The sequence below is a fragment of the Xenopus laevis genome, chromosome 9_10L, assembly GCF_017654675.1.
Source record: "Xenopus laevis strain J_2021 chromosome 9_10L, Xenopus_laevis_v10.1, whole genome shotgun sequence".
NCBI classification, from domain to species: domain Eukaryota; kingdom Metazoa; phylum Chordata; class Amphibia; order Anura; family Pipidae; genus Xenopus; species Xenopus laevis.
Window position 1 is genome coordinate 37,641,385 of NC_054387.1, and position 21,970 is coordinate 37,663,354.

A 21,970-nucleotide genomic window follows, 5' to 3' on the forward strand; every position below is an offset into this window, starting at 1 on the left:
ATAAACAAGTTGAAAAGCAAGGGACCTAGTACAGAGCCCTGCGGTACTCCACTAACAACACTGGTCCAATTAGAAAATGTTCCATTTACCACCACTCTTTGTAGTCTATCTTTTAGCCAGTTCTCTATCCAGGTACAAATACTATGTTCCAGGCCAACATTCCTTAATTTAACCAGTAACCTTTTGTGTGGCACTGTATCAAATGCTTTAGCAAAGTCTAAGTAAATCACATCCACTGCCATCCCAGAATCGAGGTCTCTACTTACATTCTCGTAAAAAGAAATTAAGTTAGTCTGGCAAGATCTATTACGCATAAAACCATGCTGGCACAAACTCATAGTATTATGATTTGCTATGAAGTCCAGTATCTTATCCTTTATTAACCCTTCGAAAAGCTTTCCTAATACTGACGTCAGACTAACTGGCCTATAGTTTTGAGGCTGAGAACGGGATCCTTTTTTGAATAGAGGTACCACATTAGCAATTCGCCAGTCTCTCGGCACTATGCCAGATCTCAATGAATCCTGAAAAATTAAGTAAAGAGGTTTGGCAATCACAGAGCTAAGCTCGCTAATTACCCTGGGATGAATACCATCTGGCCCTGGACCTTTGTTAATCTTAACATGTTCAAGTCTCTTTTGAATTTCATCATGTGTGAACCATGCATCATTAGTTGTATTACTAGAATTGGGAGTGTTAAGAAGGAAACCTTCACTTAGTGGTTCTTCATTTGTGTAGACAGATGAAAAATACGAGTTCAGAATCTGCGCTTTTATTTTGTTTTCATCAACCAGCTGACCCCCCTCTGATAGTAACGTTCCTTGCTTACAAGTGGAATATACTGACAAATATATTTATTAAGCAGCATTTTAAAGACTTCCCATTTTTGTTCTGTGTTTAACCCTGTGAAAAGCATTTCCCACTTAATATGTTGCAGAGATGCCCTTATACTGTCAAAGTTTGCACGTCTGAAATTTAGTGTTTTAGTTACTCCCTTATACATTACACCCATACCTTCAAGGACACATGCACACCCTATAGGTCCTTTAATGTGTCCTTTAATGTTTGTATGAGCCCTATAAGGTGTGTATGTGACCTATGGGGTGTGTATATGTCGTATAATGTGTGTATGTAGCCTATAGGGTATGTAGGCGTTCTAGAGGGTGTGTATGTGTTCTACAGGGAGGGCATGTGGTATATAGGGTGTACCTGTGTCCTGATATGTATGTTTGTGTTGTGTATGTGTCCTATAGGGTGTGTATGTGTCCTTGAGGGTATGGGTCATAGATTGTGTATATGTTTCCTATAGGGTGTGTGTGTGTCCTATAGGGTTTGCATGTGTCCTAGAGGGTGTATATGTGTCCTAGAGGGTGTATATGTGTGTTAGAGGGTGTATATGTGTCCTAGAGGGTGTATATGTGTCCTAGAGGCTGTATATGTGTCCTAGAGGGTGTATGTGTGTCCTAGAGGGTGTATATGTGTCCTAGAGGGTGTATATGTGTCCTAGAGGGTGTATGTGTGTCCTAGAGAATGCGTGTGTCCTAGATAGTGCGTTTGTGTCCTAGAGAGTGCATTTGTGTCCTAGAGAGTGCATTTGTGTCCTAGAGAGCGTGTTTGTGTCCCAGAGAGCGTGTTTGTGTCCCAGAGAGCGTGTTTGTGTCCCAGAGAGCGTGTGTGTGTCCAAGAGAGCGTGTTGGTGTCCTAGAGAGTGTGTTGTATGTGGCCTATAGGGTGTGTATGTGGCCTATAGGGTGTGTATGTGGCCTATAGGGTGTGTATGTGGCCTATAGGGTGTGTATGTGGCCTATAGGGTGTGTATGTGGCCTATAGGGTGTGTATGTGGCCTATAGGGTGTGTATGTGTTTTTGAGGGTGTGTATAGTATGTGTCCTATAGGGTGTGTACCTGTCCTCCAGTGTGGGTATGTGGTATATAGGGTGTGTGTGTCCTAGAGTATATGTATGTGTCCTATAGGGTGTGCATGTGTCCTTGAGGGTATAGGTCATAGATTGTGTGTGTGTGTGTTTCCTATAGGGGGGTGTGTGTCCTATAGGGTGAGTATGTATCCTAGACTGTGTGCATGTGTGTGTATGTGTCCTAGACTGTGTGTATGTGTCCTATAATGTGTGTATGTGTCCTATAGGGTGTTTCCTAGAGGGTGTGTATGTGTTATGTAGGAAGTTTATGTTACCTATAGGGTGTGTTTGTGACATTTAGGGTGTGTAGGTGGTATATAGTGTGTGTCTCCTATAGGGTGTGTGTGTCTCCTATAGGGTGTGTATGTCTCCTATAATGTATGTGTATGACCTAGAGTGTGTTTATCTGTACCATATGATTTGTATGTCTTCTATAGTATGTGTATTTCTTCCATAGGGTGTGTTATGGGTTATATGGGGTGTGTATGTGTCCTTTAGGGTGTTTGTGTGTCCTAGAGGCTGTGTCCTAGAAGGTGTGTATGTGCCCTAGAGGGTGTGTTTGTGTCCTAAGGGCTGTGTATGTGTCCTAGAGAGTTTGCATGTGTCCTGGAGAGTTTGCATGTGTCCTAGAGAGTTTGCATGTGTCCTAGAGAGTTTGCACGTGTCCTAGAGAGTTTGCACGTGTCCTAGAGAGTTTGCACGTGTCCTAGAGAGTTTGCACGTGTCCTAGAGAGTTTGTACGTGTCCTAGAGAGTTTGCACGTGTCCTAGAGAGTTTGCACGTGTCCTAGAGAGTTTGCACGTGTCTAGAGAGTTTGCACGTGTCCTAGAGAGTTTGCACGTGTCCTACAGGATGTATATGTGTCCTATATGGTGCATATGTGTCCTAGAGAGTTTGCACGTGTCCTACAGGGGGTGTATGTGTCCTAGAGAGTTTGCACGTGTCCTACAGGATGTGTATGTGTCCTATAGGGTGCGTATGTGTCATATACAGTAGTTGGTGTATGTGTGTTTTAATGTGTGTATGTGTGTTTTAATGTGTGCTCGTGTCCTAGAGAGTGTGCTCGTGTCCTAGAGAGTGTGCTCGTGTCCTAGAGAGTGTGCTCGTGTCCTAGAGAGTGTGCTCGTGTCCTAGAGAGTGTGCTCGTGTCCTAGAGAGTGTGCTCGTGTCCTAGAGAGTGTGCTCGTGTCCTAGAGAGTGTGCTCGTGTCCTAGAGAGCGTGTTCGTGTCCTAGAGAGAGTGTTTGTGTCCTAGAGAGTGTATTGGTGTCCAAGAGAGCGTGTTGGTGTCCTAGAGGGTTTGCATGTGACCTATAGGGTGTGTATGTGGCCTAGAGGTTGTGTATGTGGCCTAGAGAGTGTGTATAGTAATGTGTCCTATAGGGTGTGTATCTGTCCCCCAGTGTGGGTATGTGGTATATAGGGTGTGTCTGTGTCCTAGAGTATATGTATGTGTTGTGTATGTGTCCTAAAGGGTGTGCATGTGTCCTTGAGGGTATGGGTCATAGATTGTGTGTGTGTCCCCTATTGGGTGTGTATGTATCCTAGACTGTGTGTATGTTTGTGTATGTTTGTGTATGTGTCCTAGACTGTGTGTATGTGTCCTAGACTGTGTGTATGTGTCCTAGACTGTGTGTATGTGTCCTATAATGTCTGTATGTGTCCTATACTGTGTGTATGTGTCCTAGACTGTGTGTATGTGTGTCTTATAATGTCTGTATGTGTCCTATACTGTGTGTATGTGTCCTAGAATGTGTTTGTGTGTGTGTCCTAGAATGTGTGTCTTATAATGTCTGTATGTGTCCTATACTGTGTGTATGTGTCCTAGAATGTGTTTGTGTCCTAGAATGTGTGTATGTGTCCTAGAATGTGTGTATGTGTCCTAGAATGTGTGTATGTGTCCTGTTAGGTGTTTATGTGGCGTAATGTGTGTATGTTTCCTTTAATGTTTGTATGAGCCCTATAATGTGTGTATGTGACCTATGGGGTGTGTATATGTCGTATAATGTGTGTATGTAGCCTATAGGGTATGTAGGTGTTCTAGAGGGTGTGTATAGTATGTGTGTCCTATAGGGTGTGTATGTGTTCTACAGGGTGGGCATGTGGTATATAGGGTGTACCTGTGTCCTGATATGTATGTTTGTGTTGTGTATGTGTCCTATAGGGTGTGTATGTGTCCTTGAGGGTATGGGTCATAGATTGTGTATATGTTTCCTAGAGGGTGTATATGTGTCCTAGAGGGTGTATATGTGTCCTAGAGGGTGTATATGTGTCCTAGAGAGTGCGTGTGTGTCCTAGAGAGTGCGTGTGTGTCCTAGAGAGTGCGTGTGTGTCCTAGAGAGTGCGTGTGTGTCCTAGAGAGTGCGTGTGTGTCCTAGAGAGTGCGTGTGTCCTAGAGAGTGCGTGTGTCCTAGAGAGTGCGTGTGTCCCAGAGAGTGTGTTGGTGTCCAAGAGAGCGTGTTGGTGTCCAAGAAAGCGTGTTGGTGTCCAAGAGAGCGTGTTGGTGTCCAAGAGAGCGTGTTGGTGTCCAAGAGAGCGTGTTGGTGTCCAAGAGAGCGTGTTGGTGTCCAAGAGAGCGTGTTGGTGTCCAAGAGAGCGTGTTGGTGTCCAAGAGAGTGTGTTGGTGTCCAAGAGAGCGTGTTGGTGTCCTAGAGAGCGTGTTGTATGTGGCCTATAGGGTGTGTATGTGGCCTATAGGGTGTGTATGTGGCCTATAGGGTGTGTATGTGGCCTATAGGGTGTGTATTTGGCCTATAGGGTGTGTATAGTATGTGTCCTGTAGGGTGTGTATCTGTCCTCCAGTGTGGGTATGTGGTATAAAGGGTGTGTCTGTGTCCTAGAGTATATGTATGTGTTGTGTATGTGTCCTATAGGGTGGGCATGTGTCCTTGAGGGTATAGGTCATAGATTGTGTGTGTGTTTCCTTGAGGGTATAGGTCATAGATTGTGTGTGTGTTTCCTATAGGGGGGTGGGCATGTGTCCTTGAGGGTATAGGTCATAGATTGTGTGTGTGTGTCCTTGAGGGTATAGGTCATAGATTGTGTGTGTGTTTCCTATAGGGGGTGTGTGTGTCCTATAGGGTGAGTATGTATCCTAGACTGTGTCCTAGACTGTGTGTATGTGTCCTAGACTTTGTGTATGTGTCCTAGACTGTGTGTATGTGTCCTTGAGGGTATAGGTCATAGATTGTGTGTGTGTTTCCTATAGGTGGTGTGTGTGTCCTATAGGGTGAGTATGTATCCTAGACTTTGTCCTAGACTGTGTGTATGTGTCCTAGACTGTGTGTATGTGTCCTAGACTGTGTGTATGTGTCCTAGACTGTGTGTATCTGTCCTATACTGTGTTTATGTGTCCTAGAATGTGTGTGTGTCCTAGAATGTGTGTATGTGTCCTTGAATGTGTGTATGTGGCGTAATGTGTATATGTGCCTTTTAATGTTTGTATGTACCTTTTAATGTTTGTATGTACCCTATAATGTGTGTATGTGACCTATAGGGTGTGTATATGTCGTATAGTGTGTGTATGTAGCCTATAGGGTATGTAGGTGTTCTAGAGGGTGTGTGTATTGTGTGTCTCCTATAGGGTGTGTATGTGTTCTACAGGGTGGGTATGTGGTATATAGGGTGTACCTGTGTCCTGATATGTATGTATGTGTTGTGTATGTGTCCTATAGGGTGTGTATGTGTCCTTGAGGGTATGGGTCATAGATTGTGTATATGTTTCCTATAGGGTGTGAATTTTTCCTAGAGGGTTTGTATGTATCCCAGAGGGTGTGTATTTGTCCTAGAGGTTGTGTATTTGTCCTAGAGGGTGTGTATTTGTACTAGAGGGTTCGTATGTATAATGTGTGTATGTGCCCTAGTGGGTGTATATGTATCCTATAATGTGTGTATTTGTCCTAGGGGGTTTATGCGTTCTATAGGGCTTGTATGTGTCCTATAGGGTGTATATGTGTCCTCAGAGCCGGAAATAGGGAGTAGGCGCCTGCCTAGGATGCAATCATTGGGGGGGCGCACTTTTAAGGGGGATTATTTTTTTTCTCTCATTTTTTTAATTGCTTGGCCTTTAATAGTATTTACTGTAATAGTCTTCCTGCCCCAACCCTCTGAGCATTACAGAATTGAATACTGTGGGTGGAATCCACCTCCCCACTGCCACCCCGCTTCCCTCGGCCATCCTTGTGCTGGCGAGTAGTAGTACCTTCTATTGAACATGCTGCAGTGCGACGCATCAACAGTAGGTGGCGCGCCGTGCGTGCATGTGTCAATTACATCGCTGACACGACTGGGCAGCAGAGAGAGGCAGAGAGTAGAGAGATGGCATTGGTGTGGCTCACACCGAAGACATTTGAAGAGCAGAGAAAATCCGCCTGGGCTAGTTTTCTGACACTTCTCGCTGACACAGGTAAAGATTGGGGGCAATACGATGGCTACTGGGCTTGCTGGCACAGGTACAGGGAGGGCAGTATGATGGCTACTGGGATTGCTGGCACAGGTACAGGGGGGGCAATATGATGGCTACTGGGAACAGGTACAAGGGGGCAATATGATGACTGCTGGCACAGGTACACGAAGGCTGCAATATGGTGGCTACTAGCACATGTACAGATTTGGGGGCAATATGGAGTGGCTGGTGCTGGCATAGGTTCAGATTTGGGGGGCAATAGCTTGGCTGCTGCTGGCATAGGTACGCAGATGACTGGGGAAAAATGATAGATTTGTGGCACTGCTGACAGACTGGAAGTTTGGGGGCAAATTGAGGGATTGGCTGCTGTTGGCATAGATACAGATGGGGGCAGTATGATGGTTGCCAGCACTGGTATATGGGGGCAATGAAGAAGGGGGAGCTAATTTTATGTGGCTAAATGATGGCAGCTGACATGTTCCACAAGTATTGGTGTTAAGTGAACCCTTTATTTGTACTCTACTTGAAAATTGTTTGATAGGATAAAATGATCCTACTGAAAATGGTGTTTTGGTTGTTTTTACAATTTTATTGTACTTTATTTTTGTTTGTTAACATTACATATTTACATTATATTATAATATATATATTAATGTCTTGTAAGATTTCTTTATTAAAAAATAAAACCTTAATGGTATGTGGGAAATGGTAACCGCTGAACGGGGGGGGGGACGCTGATTGAAGCCATTTCCTAGGGTGCCGAAATACCTTGGCTCGGCCCTGTGTGTCCTAGAGGGTGTGGATGTGTTATTGAGGCTGTGATTGTGTTATAGAGGATGTGATTGTATTATTGAGGGGGTGTGTGTTATAGAGAGTGTTATAATGGGGGGCTTAATTTATAGTGACATGACAAATATTCTGAGACAATTTGCTATTGTTTTTCTTTTGGGTTTTTTTTGGGTTTTTTTTGTTTTTTTTTGTTATTTTAGATATAGTTCTTGTATTTTTTTCAGACCTTACCATTTATTTTTCCCAAAACATTTTTTAATACTTTACACTGCCATATCGGTTTTTGTTTGGGGTAAGAAATCAGCGCGCCAGAAAATGGCAAGTTTCACATGGCCTAAAGAAAGAGAAGGTCTTGGGATACCAGACCTATACAATTCAAAGGAAGTTTGATATTACGTTTTCTGCAGAACTTAAACGATGGGTGGCAGTAGAGCAAAGTAAACAAAGCTCCCCAACTCCCCTATACCTGCAACAACATACAGTAATTGTTCACGGGAAATAGAAATGGGCCCAGTTATGTCTGGGTTGATTAAAAAACGGGACATTGTAAAGTATAAAAAAAATTTAATGAACTTAAAGTCAAGATCTCTTCCTATTCTTCATAACCTGGACTTCATACCAGACCAAAGTCCTGAAAATTTTAAAGATTGGCCTACTAAAGGTTTCTTTTTCGCATATCAACTATGACTGGCAGAAAACTGAAATCATTACAGAATATATTATCTGCTGATTTAATGTCTGCAGTAGACAGGTTACAGCTGATGCAAATACAACATAAATAGTCCACCTTAACATCATTTGAGTGATTGCTTATGGGTCAGTATAGACCGATGCAAGAAATATCACTAATATAAAAGATTTTAATGGAATATAGGGAATACCCTTTAAGTAGATTCCGTTAAAAATGGGAACAGGAACTAGGTGTAATATTTACAGATCTGGAGTGAAATCGTATAAATAAGCGGACCTTTAAAGTCACCTTTTGCTGCAAACTTCAAGAAACTATACCAATGTGAAAGTATCTCAAAGTTAGAGTTCCCAGCGTTCTGGTAAAAATGAAGGAGACTATAACAGATAATTGTTGGAGATGCAACCAGCCGAAAGCTAATTTGTCATATTTTTTGGTAGTGCCATAGAACAAGGTCTTATTGGCTTGAAATGCAATGTTTACTAACCAAATTTACGGATATGGACATAGAGGACTCATCTGCTTTTTTCTTTTGCATAAAAATCCAATGACTACACCTCAATACAAAAAAACTGTGGCATCTATTCTTATCAATGCAGCCAAGTCTCATTCCAAAATACTGGAAATCTCCAAATATTTTGATTAGAGAATGGCTACTTAAAGTACAGGAAAATTGCCAGTTTGAAAAGCTTAATAAACTGTAAATTGGAACAAATACAACAAATACAGTTCTCTCGCAAATTGCATCACTGGTTCCTTTTTATAGATTCAAGAGGATACCAATAGTTAATAGCTATACGTAATAAGGTAGCCTTTTAGGACACATTTGCCAGGTTTAATACGAACCTTTGGACATGTCAAGTCATGTGTTTACTGTTCTTAATATGATATTATGTAAGAGAACTATTAGCAAGTCACTGAATGTTCTTAAAAATTGGAAACATTTAAATGAATTAAAAAAAAAGAAAACATGCAGTAAATATAAAAATTGAATAAACACTGTGAACTAATTTTGATGGGTGGGTCAGCACTGACATTTATAAAGAGTAGAGATGTCGCGAACTGTTCGCCGGCGAACTTGTTCGCGCGAACATCGGGTGTTCGCGCTCGCCGGAAGTTCGCGAACGTCGCGCGACGTTCGCCATTTTGGGTTCGCCATTGTTGGCGCTTTTTTTTGCCCTCTCACCCCAGACCAGCAGGTACATGGCAGCCAATCAGGAAGCTCTCCCCTGGACCACTCCCCTTCCCTATAAAAACCGAAGCCCTGCAGCGTTTTTTCACTCTGCCTGTGTGTGCTGAAGAGATAGTGTAGGGAGAGAGCTGCTGCCTGTTAGTGATTTCAGGGACAGTTGAAAGTTTGCTGGCTAGTAATCGTTTTGATACTGCTCTGTTATTGGAGGGACAGAAGTCTGCAGGGGTTTGAGGGACATTTAAGCTTAGGTAGCTTTGCTGGCTAGTAATCTACCTTCTACTGCAGTGCTCTGTATGTAGCTGCAGTGGGCAGCTGTCCTGCTTCTGATCTCATCTGCTGACTGCTGCAATAACAGTAGTCCTTGTAAGGACTGCTTTTATTTATTTTTTTGTTGTTTTACTACTACTACTACTACTACTACTATAAGAGCCCAGTGCTATTAGTCTAGCAGTGTTGGGGAGTGGGACTGGTGTGCTAATCTGCTGCTCCTAGTAGTTCAGCAGCACCAACTTTAATTTTTTTTTTTTAATATTCATTTTTTTTTATTTTACTTTTTTTTATTTTACTACCGCTGTAGTAGTGTATAAGTTGACCTTTTAGGCATTATTTGCCCTGTAGGCATTATTTGCACACTGTTTTCTTCAACCCGCCATCGAGCTGTGTGACCTTGTTCACATTCTGTCTAAATATCCATAATATTACCGTCTCCAGAAAAAACACCGGAGTGACTTTTTTCAAGCAGCCATAATATATTTTACGTAATCCGTATCCACCGCTGTAGTAGTGTATACGTTGACCTTGTAGGCATTATTTGCACACTGTTTTCTTCAACCCGCCATCGAGCTGTGTGACCTTGTTCACATTCTGTCTAAATATCCATAATATTACCGTCTCCAGAAAAAACACCGGAGTGACTTTTTTCAAGCAGCCATAATATATTTTACGTAATCCGTATCCACCGCTGTAGTAGTGTATACGTTGACCTTGTAGGCATTATTTGCACACTGTTTTCTTCAACCCGCCATCGAGCTGTGTGACCTTGTTCACATTCTGTCTAAATATCCATAATATTACCGTCTCCAGAAAAAACACCGGAGTGACTTTTTTCAAGCAGCCATAATATATTTTACGTAATCCGTATCCACCGCTGTAGTAGTGTATACGTTGACCTTGTAGGCATTATTTGCACACTGTTTTCTTCAACCCGCCATCGAGCTGTGTGACCTTGTTCACATTCTGTCTAAATATCCATAATATTACCGTCTCCAGAAAAAACACCGGAGTGACTTTTTTCAAGCAGCCATAATATATTTTACGTAATCCGTATCCACCGCTGTAGTAGTGTATACGTTGACCTTGTAGGCATTATTTGCACACTGTTTTCTTCAACCCGCCATCGAGCTGTGTAACCTTGTTCACATTCTGTCTAAATATCCATAATATTACCGTCTCCAGAAAAAACACCGGAGTGACTTTTTTCAAGCAGCCATAATATATTTTACGTAATCCGTATCCACCGCTGTAGTAGTGTATACGTTGACCTTGTAGGCATTATTTGCACACTGTTTTCTTCAACCCGCCATCGAGCTGTGTGACCTTGTTCACATTCTGTCTAAATATCCATAATATTACCGTCTCCAGAAAAAACACCGGAGTCACTTTTTTCAAGCAGCCATAATATATTTACGTAATCCGTATCCACCGCTGTAGTAGTGTATACGTTGACCTTGTAGGCATTATTTGCACACTGTTTTCTTCAACCCGCCATCGAGCTGTGTGAGCTTGTTCACATTTTGTCTAAATATTGATAATATTATCGTCTCTAGAAAAACCACTTGAGTTACTTTTTTTCAAGCAGCATTCATATATTTTACGTAATCCGTATCCACCGCTGTAGTAGTGTATACGTTGACCTTGTAGGCATTATTTGCACACTGTTTTCTTCAACCCGCCATCGAGCTGTGTGAGCTTGTTCACATTTTGTCTAAATATTGATAATATTATCGTCTCTAGAAAAACCACTTGAGTTACTTTTTTCAAGCAGCATTCATATATTTTACGTAATCCGTATCCACCGCTGTAGTAGTGTATACGTTGACCTTGTAGGCATTATTTGCACATGTTTTCTTCAACCCGCCATCTAGCTGTGTGTGTATTATCGTTTCCAGAAAAACCAACTGAGTTTTTGTTGTTGTTTTGTTTTTTAAAATATTGCCACAATAGTGACGGTCTCCAGCAAACCCGAGTGCTTCAGCGCCTTTCTATTGTACAATCCGTTCACCCTGCATAATGTGCCAGTTTTAAAATTGCCACATGTCCTCAACTCCCATCTGAGAGTGTAGTTTCACATTTGCTTAACATATGCACAACTCATCGCTCTAGAAAACACCTTTACTAACTTTCCACAACCATCCTCCTCATTCTCATGCTATGCCACCCCAGTAACTGCTACACCGGTGCCCTTCTTATGGTCAGAGGTTATTTTCCCCATGAGTTTGAACTGGTTAATCGCAAACCATATTTCCGAAGAAGATGAAGGAGATGAGGACCTTTCACAGATTTAATTCTGGAAGACACGATAGAGTGCTATAGTGATGAGGAGTAGTCCCCTGTGCTTCTTCGTGATGTGTCAGAAGAAATTGATGCATCTGAGGAGAATTGATGATGAGAGATTGATGTTTTGTGGTGCTAGTAGAAGAGAGCAAGAGTAGGGTAAGTTCAGATGGAGAGACGGAGAGTCAGAGAGGCAGTAGTGACATAAGACTTAGAAGAAGCAGGGAGGACAGCCCGCAGGGATCAGTAGGGCAACAAATTATCGGCAACCTGTGTTTCAAGCGGCCAACGCACCCGCCATTGCGCCAATCCGCAACTCCGCCAACTTTCTACTGTTTCGCCAGATCGCACACTTCCAAAAAGTCAGCAGTGTGGGATTTTTTTAATGTGTGTGCCTCTGACAAAAGCATTGTAATTTGCAATGAGTGCAGTCAGAAACTGAGCCTTGGTAAGCCCAACAGCCACATAGGTACAACTTCTATGCGAAGGCACATGAGCGGCAAGCACAAAGCACTTTGGGAGCAACACCTCAAAGGCAACAGGCAAACTAAAAGCCACACTCCTTCTGGTCCAGCATCTTACTGCTCTACCTCTGCTCTCCTTGACCCGTCTGAACCACCCTCCACTCCGCCTTCCACCTTGACCACCTGTTCCCATTCCCAGTCATCTGCCACCAGCCAAGTTTCTGTGAAGGCCATGTTTGAGCGTAAGAAGCCAATGTCTGACTGTCACCCCCTTGCCCGGCGTCTGACAGCTGGCTTGTCTGCACTCTTAGCCCGCCAGCTTTTACCATACCAGCTGGTGGACTCTGAGGCCTTCCGCAAATTTGTAGCAATTGGGACACCGCAGTGGAAGGTACCCAGCCGCAATTTTTTTTCTAAAAAGGGAATACCACACCTGTACCAACATGTGCAGAGCCAAGTTACCGCATCTCTGTCACTTAGTGTTGGGCCAAAGGTCCATATGACTACTGACGCATGGTCCTCCAAGCATGGTCAGGGCAGGTATGTCACCTACACTGCCCACTGGGTGAACTTGGTAATGGCTGGGAAGCAGGGAATGGGTAGCTCAACAACAACAGTGGAGTTGGTGTCACCGCCACGGATTGCACGCGGTTCTGCCACCACCTCTACTCCTCCATCGCTCTCTACCTCGTCTTCTTCTTCTTCTTACTCTGCTGCTGGGTCCTCCTTCTCCTCCTCCACACCTGTGCACCCCAGCTCCCCCTAGGCTATTCGACGTGCCAGGTACGCCGTTGTCACGCTGTCTTGGGGATGACGTGCCTGGAAAGCAAAAACCATACCGGATCTGTACTCCTGTCATCTCTGCAGTCACAGGCCGATCGGTGGCTGACCCCACACCAACTGCAGATCGGAAAAGTGGTGTGTGACAATGGAAGCAATCTGTTGGCAGCGTTGAGACTAGGCAATTTAACACATGTGCCCTGCATGGCACATGTGTTAAATTTAATAGTCCAACGTTTTGTCTCCAAGTACCCAGGATTCCAGGACGTTCTCACCCAGTCCAGAAAGGTGTCGGCCCATTTCAGACGTTCCTACACAGCCATGGCACGCCTTGCTGACATTCAGCAGCGCTACAACATGCCAGTCAGGCGTTTGATTTCTGACAGCCAGACTCGCTGGAATTCAACGCTCCTTATGTTGGAACGTCTGCTGCAACAACAAAGGGCCGTCAACGAGTACCTTTTTGAACTGGGTGGTAGGACTGGATCTGCACAGCTGGGGATTTTTTTCCCCCGTTACTGGGTGCTTATGCGCGATGCCTGCAGGCTCATGCGACCTTTTGAAGAGGTGACAAATATGGTCAGTCGCACCGAAGGCACCATCAGCGACCTAATACCCTTCGCTTTCTTCCTGGAGCGTGCCGTGCGACGAGTGACAGATGAGGCTGTAGACCAGCGTGACGAGGAGCTGGAAGCGCACGATTTCTGGTCGGAATCACCAGAACGAACCCAGGCACCTGCTGCAACGCAGGGAGAGGTGCCAGAAGTGGAGTCAGAGGAGGAAGGTGGCTTTGTGGAGGAGGAGGAGGAGGACCAACAGGAGCAGGCTTCCCAGGGGGCTAGTGGTGACCTTTTGGGGACCCCTGGTCTTGTACGTGGCTGGGGGGAGGAGACCGTGGATGATGCAGTCCTTGATAATGAGGAAGCGGAGATGGATAGCTCTGCATCCAACCTTGTGAGAATGGGGTCTTTCATGCTGTCATGCCTGTTGAAGGACCCCCGTATCAAGAGGCTTAAGGAGAAGGACCTGTACTGGGTCGCAACGCTACTAGACCCTCGGTACAAGCATAAAGTGTCAGAAATGTTACCAACATACCACAAGTCCGAAAAGATGCGGCATTTACAAACCAGCCTGCAAAACATGTTGTACAATGCTTTTAAGGGTGATGTCACTTCAGGAACTCATCAACATTCCAGGGGCAGAGGTGCCAGTAATCCTGCCACGAGCACACCTGCAAGGACAAAGCCCTTTGGCCAGTCTGTAACGTCAGACATGCAAATGTTTTTCTGTCCAAGGCAGCGCCACAACCCTTCTGGATCCACCCTCAAAGAACGCCTCGACCGGCAGGTAGCGGACTACCTGGCATTAACTGCAGATATCGACACTCTGAGGAGCGATGAACCCCTGGACTACTGGGTGCGCAGGCTTGATCTGTGGCCAGAGCTGTCACAATTTGCCATGAACCTCTTGTCTTGCCCAGCCTCAAGTGTGCTCTCAGAAAGGACCTTCAGTGCAGCAGGAGGGATTGTAACTGAGAAGAGAACTCGCCTAGGTCACAAAAGTGTCGATTACCTGACCTTTATTAAAATGAATGAGGGGTGGATCTCGGAGGGTTACTGCACGCCGGAAGACTTGTTCTGACTTCTATGCAGCTGTCCTTCTCTTCAAGCCTCATGACTCCACACACAGCTGTCCTTTAGCGTCCTCCTCCTCCCTCCGCCACCGTTACAAACTAGGGTGCAAACCCTACTGGTTTAATTTTTTCTGGCCTCTGTGCTTCAGTGGCTGCAACCAAAAAAACTGGGCAAACAATGTCTACAAGGTCAACGTATGGCAAAAAATGACTATTTTCAGCATTTATATGGCATATTTTTTCTGGCAACTGTGCTTCAGTGGCTGCATCCAAAAAAATGCATATTTTCTGCATTTATATGGCATAATTTTTCTGGCCTCTGTGCTTCAGTGGCTGCAACCAAAAAAATGCATATTTTCTGCATTTATATGGCATAATTTTTCTGGCCTCTGTGCTTCAGTGGCTGCAACCAAAAAAATTTATATTTTCAGCATTTATATGGCATAATTTTTCTGGCAACTGTGCTTCAGTGGCTGCGACCAAAAAAATGACTATTTTCAGCATTTATATGGCATATTTTTTCTGGCCTCTGTGCTTCAGTGGCTGCGGCCAAAAAAACTGGGCAAACAATGCCTACAAGGTCAACGACGTTGACCTTGTAGGCATTGTTTGCCCAGTTTTTTTAGCCGCAGCCACTGAAGCACAGAGGCCAGAAAAAATATGCCATATAAATGCTGAAAATAGTCATTTTTTGCCATACGTTGACTCAACGTATATGGCAAAAAATGACTATTTTCAGCATTTATATGGCATATTTTTTCTGGCAACTGTGCTTCAGTGGCTGCGACCAAAAAATTTATATTTTCAGCATTTATATGGCATAATTTTTCTGTCAACTGTGCTTCAGTGGCTGCGACCAAAAAAATGCATATTTTCTGCATTTATATGGCATAATTTTTTCTGGCCTCTGTGCTTCAGTGGCTGCAACCAAAAAAGTTTATATTTTCAGCATTTATATGGCATAATTTTTCTGTCAACTGTGCTTCAGTGGCTGCGACCAAAAAAATGCATATTTTCTGCATTTATATGGCATAATTTTTCTGGCCTCTGTGCTTCAGTGGCTGCAACCAAAAAAATTTATATTTTCAGCATTTATATGGCATAATTTTTCTGGCAACTGTGCTTCAGTGGCTGCGTCCAAAAAAACTGGGCAAACAATGTCTACAAGGTCAACGTATGGCGAAAAATGACTATTTTCAGCATTTATATGGCATATTTTTTCTGGCAACTGTGCTTCAGTGGCTGCGTCCAAAAAAAACTGGGCAAACAATGCCTACAAGGTCAACGTATGGCAGTTGTTTTAAAGAGAACAGTAGATTACTAGCCAGCAAAGCTACCTAAGCTAAAATGTCCCTCAAATCCCTGCAGACTTCTGTCCCTCCAATACAGAGCAGTATCAAGCAGATTACTAGCCAGCAAGCTTACTATCATCTGTCCCTGAAATCACTAACAGCTCTCCCCCTACACTATCTCTTCCAAGCACACACAGGCAGATTTTTCAGATACATTTTTGCCCTTGATCCCCCTCTGGCATGCCACTGTCCAGGTCGTTGCACCCTTTAAACAACTTTAAAATCATTTTTCTGGCCAGAAATTTTTTTTCTAGATGTTAAAGTTCGCCTTCCCATTGAAGTCTATGGGGTTCGCGAACCGTTCGCGAACCGCTCGCATTTTTGCGCAAGTTCGCGAATATGTTCGCGAACTTTTTTTCCGACGTTCGCTACATCCCTAATAAAGAGGTTCTAATGTATAATAGTTCTCCAAGTCTGTTTTAAACAGTATCACAACAGATTGGAAATATATGATGGTTACAACATACTCTTCTATGCAATATAAACTATTTATATGTAAAACACTGAGCTTATTACTTATAACTGCTACCAGTCTTCTCTACACACTTAACCTCATCATTCACTGGTAGTTCATGCCATCTTTTTGAGAATGATTACAATCCACAAAATTCTTATTGAAGTCACAAGGAAGTTCCAATTTTGGACAAGAAGATATGATGACAAGCACAGCAATTCTATTTCAAGTCGTGGGGTGAAAATTTATATTGAATGGAGGACATGGTTACGGACCTTGCCCCTTTACAACCATGCACAAAATCCATAGAATGTGTATGCTAAGAAATGTATTAATGGGTGTGCACTCATACAGATCCCATAGTAATTTGATACTGATACAGGGTCCTGTAACATGATCTCTGTCTACTAATGCAGAAGTGTTAATACCGCTATGTCTTCTTGAAGCAAGAGAAGCTTGGTGTCTGTGTGTAGTTTCTCCTCTGTCTAAATAAAAGAAAGCTGCAGACTCACATGAAACTGAGCTACTGGTTATCATATCTCTTAAGCAGAATGGCAACAGGTTATGGGCCCAGGAGAGAGGGAAGAAACCGATGGAGCAGACTCATTTGTGATGGAGATGAAAAGAACTGTGAACTACTGGAGACAGTTTCTAGGTCACATGTGCCTGATGAATCTTAAAGAAACAATCCTACGTGGATCCAGAGGAAACAGACTTGGATGAGGACAGAAGTAAGAAATTGGAGGCTTATGTTGAGTTTTTGGATGATAAAAGTCTGTCTCTGATTATGAGAGAAGCAGCTGATGATGGAAGGAAATCACTTCAAATCCTGAGTAAACGATTCAAATCCTGATAAAACCATTATGCTGGCAAAGGTAAGCCATGAATAATTATCTTATACACAGAGTTAACATCTCTTCAGAAAGCTGTGAATGAAAGTGTCACAGACTAAATAGAATACACGCAGAAACAGCCATTACAGCACTGAGAAATGCTGGAAATACACTAAGTGATGGACTGTTGATTGCAATGATTTTTAAGGGCCTACCTAAATCATTTAAACCCTTTGCTATCCATATCACACAAGGTGATGGAAAAGTGACTTTTACCAAGTTTAAAATGCAGTTAAGAAGTTTTGTTGAGGACACTGAGAAATACCGTGTCAGCCGAAACACTGATAATATGATGCAGGTCAGCACCCCTGCTACAACAGTATGGGGGAGAGGCAACATTAACCCTGTCTGCTACAACTGTGACCAAAAAGGCCACAAAGCGAACATATGCCAAAGCAAACTGAATAAAAGAAGGTCACAGTGGTGTAACTATTGCAAGAGCTAGACACAAAGAGGCATTTTGCAGATGCAAGGGACAGAACAATGTAAAGCAAGCAGCTGATGACAAAGAGAAAATATTTGCCTTCAAAATAAGTGAGAGGCAGTCAAATAGTTTAACACCAAAGGGACTAATCATGGATACCGTAGCATCACATACAGTATGATAATCTTTTAAAACTACAAAGTGTAGTTGATGGAATGAAGATTAAGTAACAAACTAAGCAGTAAATGAAAAACTGAAAAAAAGACCGCTCCAGCTCACCATTCCTCCCTTTCACCAGGTGCTCAGTCAACAGTGTCCCCACTGTAAGTATATCAAGAACTCCACAGGCAGACGGCACTTCTGGATGTGTTTATTGGGAAAACTGCTGTAGGCTGCCTAACGTGTTTCGGGATTGTATCTCTTAATCATAGGCTAACAGTCCATTTCAAACAGCTGTAGTTTTATACAGAAGGTACTAGTGATCCCTAGTACCTATAAACATACATCTTTATTTAAATAGTTTAAAATCTGGTAATGAAATTAACTTGTTAACATATAAATAAAGATGTATTTTTATAGAGATCCCACTAGAGGTCACTAGTACCTTCTGTATAAAACTACAGCTGTTTGAAATGGACTGTTTGCCTATGATTAAGGGATACAATCCCGAAACTTGTTAGGCGGCCTACAGCAGTTTTCCCAATAAACACATCCAGAAGTGCCGTCTGCCTGTGGAGTTCTTAACAAACTAAGCATGCTTAAGCCCTGCCCTGGAGGTTTTAGCTGAAAACAGAAAGTCTGATACAGAAGCCCATGTATACACAATAGAAGGAAAGAAACTAAGTGTTTATTTTGACAGAGGACTCAGAGCAGCATTACTTTCAATGGTTTACAGGTGTATTTATATAGACCTTTCTGATAAAACTTCGTTTTAAACTTCCCTTTTCTCCTTTAAAATGACATTAAGTAAAATGGATGTACCAATGGATGATGATGAGGTTTAAGAGAAGCTGGAATATACTTCCTTCATTGTCTGATTTCCCTGGTTTGTCGGATTTTTCTGTTAAAGAAGACATGTTTTTTCTTATCTCACAGACCAGAACAGAATGAATTTGGCCTATGAATAAGTACAGCATGAAACATGCAGCTTCATGCTTATGCCTCAATAAAATGATACTTTGACTTTTACAAGCTTTGTTCAAGGTGTTCCCTTAGTGAACATCTGCTTTATCTCTAAACAAAATAGGTAGGCAAATCTGTGATCTTCCAAAGCCAGTTGGAATACAACCTTGGATACTAAGAGAGTTTAGTTCAGTTTTAGACTGGTCTCTATTTCTGATTTTCTCAGATTTACTTTCATCTGGTAAGGTACCTGTGGATTGGAGGAAAGATGATGCAATTACTATATTTAAAAAGGGATTGCGATCTCAGCCTGGCAATTATATGTCAGTAAATTTGACATCTGTGGTGGCCAAATTATTTGAAGGCTTTTTAAGGTATCACATTCAAAATTATGTCCTGTTTAATGGCATTATGAGCAGTAATCAGCATGGCTTTATAAAGGATAGGTTGTGCAAGACAAATTTGATTTCTTTTTATGATAAGTTAAAGGGGTGGTTCACCTTTAAGGTAACTTTTATTATGTTATAGAACGACCGATTCTACGCAACTTTAGTTTTCATTATTTAGTTGTTTTTTTTTTTTATAGTTTTATAGTTATTTGTCTTTTTCTTCTGATTCTTTGCAGCTTTTAAATGGGCGTCGCTGTCCCCATTCTAAAAAACAAATGCTCTGTAAGGCTTCTTATGTATTGTTATTGCTACTCATAACTACCGATCCTTCTATTCAGACTCTCTCCTATTCATAATCCAGTCTCATATTCAAATCAATGCATGGTTGCTAGGGTAATTTGGGCCCTATTTATTAATTTGCTTAAAATGCAAATTGAAGAGCCACTGAATAAAAAGCTAAATAACTCAAAAACCTTCAATAATAAAAAAAAAATTAAAAATTGCAAATTATCTCAGAATATCACTCTTTACATCATACTAAAAGTTCTCAAAAGTGAACAACCCCTTTAAGTAAGATGCTGGAAAGTGGGGGAACAGTAGTTTTGATATATTTAGATTTTTTCAAAGCATTTAATGCAGTGCCCCACAAACGACTGCTTTCTAATCTAAGGCTTAATGAAGTCGTTTGCACATGGATAGGAAACTGGCTACAGGATCGGGTACAGAGGGTGGTTGTAAATGGGACATTCTCTGCTTGGAGTAAAGTTCTTAGTGGGGTCCCTCAGGTCTCTGTATTGGGTCCATTTTTATTTAACATTAATAACTTGAAATGGTATTGCAAGTAATGTATTAGTACTAACAACAATTTCCAAATGCTAACAAACCCTACCAGGCTCATGTTCCACATGTATCACAGGGCAAGCAGAATAAGGCACATACAGAGAGCATAGGGCATGCAGAGTATGGCATATGCAGAGCATAGGGCAGGCAGAGTATGGCATATGCAGAGCATAGGGCAGGCAGAGTATGGCACACACAAGGAGCACAGGCCAGGCAGAGTAGGGCACACAGGGAACATTGTGCAGGCATAGCACATCACACACAGGGATCATAGGGCAGGCAAAGTAGGGCACACAGGGAACATTGGGCAGGCATAGTACAGCACACACAGGGAGCATATGGCAGGCAGAGTAGGGCACACACAGAGAGCATAGGGCAGGCAGAGTATGGCACACACAGAAAGAATAGGGCAGGCAGAGTATGGCACACACGGGGAGCATAGGGAAGGCAAAGTATGGCACAAAAGGGAGCATAGGGAAGGCAAAGTATGGCATATGCAGAGCATAGGGCAGGCAGAGTATGGCATATGCAGAGCATAGGGCAGGCAGATTATGGCACACACAAGGAGCACAGGCCAGGCAGAGTAGGGCACACAGGGAACATTGTGCAGGCATAGCACATCACACACAGGGATCATAGGGCAGGCAAAGTAGGGCACACAGGGAACATTGGGCAGGCATAGTACAGCACACACAGGGAGCATATGGCAGGCAGAGTAGGGCACACACAGAGAGCATAGGGCAGGCAGAGTATGGCACACACAGAAAGAATAGGGCAGGCAGAGTATGGCACACACGGGGAGCATAGGGAAGGCAAAGTATGGCACAAAAGGGAGCATAGGGAAGGCAAAGTATGGCACACACAGGGAGCATAGGGAGGGCAAAGTATAGCACACACAGAGAGCATAGGGAAGGGAGAATACAGTAGGAGACATCAGGACCACTCTAAGATTAACAGTTCATACTGAGATATAGAGTGACAATGCTGGTGCCCCTCTATCAGTTTGTATAAGATGTGAACAGGTGAACAGTATGGGCACTTTCAGTCTAGGTCTGAGATGTGAACAGTACAGGGCTTTAGGGGTGTGAACAGCAGGGGTGTGAACAGCAGAGGTGTGACAGGTGTGATCAGTGCAGGTGGGATACCAGATGTGAACACTGCATAAGCTTACATTCTGAATATTAGATGTAAACAATGCAAGGGCCAGTTACTCTCAGTACTGATATATTTTAAAGCTTACACAAGGTAAGCAGTCACAGCAGGCAAACTTTCATGTGGGGGGCCACACAAGGTGGGGCTTGCAGGCCACAAGTTGGATGGCTTTGATATATATTTTGTTATATATTGTTTGTGTGAGTGTATGGAGGGGTCAGTGTGATTGTGTGTGTGCTGGGTTTCATTTGGAGGGGTTGAACTTGTTGGTCTTCTTCTACCCAACTATGTAAGTGGCAAGAGCAGTTCTATGCTCCACCAAGGAGTGTGGGGTTAATTCCTGAGGGTAATTGCCAAGAGTAGGGCTCAAATTGATAGAGACCAAGGTTATATTTATTGACAGGAGGCTTCCATGGAGGTGACCAGAAAACAGAGCTATCATACCTGTAGAGAAGACTACACTTCCATCTTGCTTCCAACGGTCACATTACTTTGCTGGATCATGTTTTGCCTCATCAGTATTGTACTACAGAAGGATTTTTCCTTTACTTTGTTTGGAGTTCAAAAAATCTTCACTTAAGAACAACTGTCGCCATTTTCTTCTATTATTTCTACTAGCACAGTATCAAAAGTCAGTTGAGAAAGAGGGTCACAAAGCAACAATGAACTGCTGTCCAGTGGCTGTGGTCAAAAGTAAAAACATTTGAAGGCCCCTTTTATCAGGTATCTCAGCAGTGGGAGTATGGTATGGTAAAGCAGTATATAAAAACAGTGGAATTGCTTGAGCAGAGCTGTAGAACATCAGGGTTAGAGCATTTTAGAAAAAAACAGTAAGTACATAAGCAGGTTTCTTACCTTTTACAGAAGGCAGGCAGGTTTTTCCACCGTTATATAAGCAGCACTTGGATCCCTTAGGGCATTCACTG